We start from the raw sequence: 1,213 nt of genomic DNA on the forward strand, positions 1-1,213 counted from the left end.
ACTCGTTTTTTTTTTGAAGCGGCAGTCCAGCTTTCTTCCCATAAGCAATCATACTCCAAATCTATTTTTACTTTGCCAACATCTGTGGTATCCACTGCAATAAACTATGTACAGTGTCTATACTAAGCTACCTGTGCAGCTTCAACAAAGAAGGGATGCAGCCCCTGGCAGCTTTATGAAGTACATGTGTTTGCCAACCCTCGACAGAATATTGGTTTCACTGTAGCTGCACAAAGTCAGAACAACAGCTGCCTACACCCGTGAATCACCTTCTTCTCTCCCAGTCCTGTCTTCAAGCATCTCCTCTCCTCGTATTTTTTTCCTCTCATCTTTTCACCTTTTCTTTCTCTTCTCTCGCATAATTTTTTTTCCCTCTCGTCCAACCACCTCTGCTTTTTCTTCTGCTGCAGAGTCAAACCAGGCCATCGGGCCTTTGAGGACCTGAAAGTCATTTAACTCCTGGTAGATAATAAGTCTTAGAATATAGCTCTTCTCAGATAATAAGCTTTATCACTTGATTGCTCTGCACGCTCCCTACTGTCTTTAGATTCATGTCCAGGGACTTACTTGAGCGGATTGTGCTCCTTCTCTTCTGGCAAGTCGAATGAACGGTGTGCGCATGCATCAGTCGGCGTGCACGCGTGGACGTGCTGTAAGAGGAAACGAGCAAATGCTGAGGATGCACAGTAAAATAATAATAAAAAAAAAAAAAAAGTTCAGTTTTGCATGGAGTAGATGTCCGACTGGTGAGGAAAGTTCATCTATGGGGCTGAAAGCCTGTGACATGAACCTCTTCTCTTTGTCTCAGTTTAAATTTAACCAAGTTTGAATACCGAAAATAAATCTCCTTCACATTTCCCATGTCCACCTCTCCTTTACCTTAACCTTTTTAATCATGCTTTACTGTTCCCACTTAACTTATCATATTTTGTTGTTATTCCCCCTGTCTTATATTTTCTTAAAGCAGTAATCTGTCAGGATTTCTCTTGCTCATGGTGTTAATAAAGACTGTTGCACTTTTATGAAACTGCAAGAGTAAAACAACACTTCTGATGCCCCGTCCACATGGAGATAAGTTTATGTGTATCTGCAAAGAGGTTTTGATGTTTAGGGGATGCATGAACACAAATCTGGCGTTTTGTGTTCATGCATCAAAAAACCCATCAATTGTGAATCCAGGTCCCAGCGTGGATACATTTCAAAATGCCAGATT

This window comes from Fundulus heteroclitus, chromosome 3 (assembly GCF_011125445.2).
Source record: "Fundulus heteroclitus isolate FHET01 chromosome 3, MU-UCD_Fhet_4.1, whole genome shotgun sequence".
NCBI lineage: Eukaryota > Metazoa > Chordata > Actinopteri > Cyprinodontiformes > Fundulidae > Fundulus > Fundulus heteroclitus.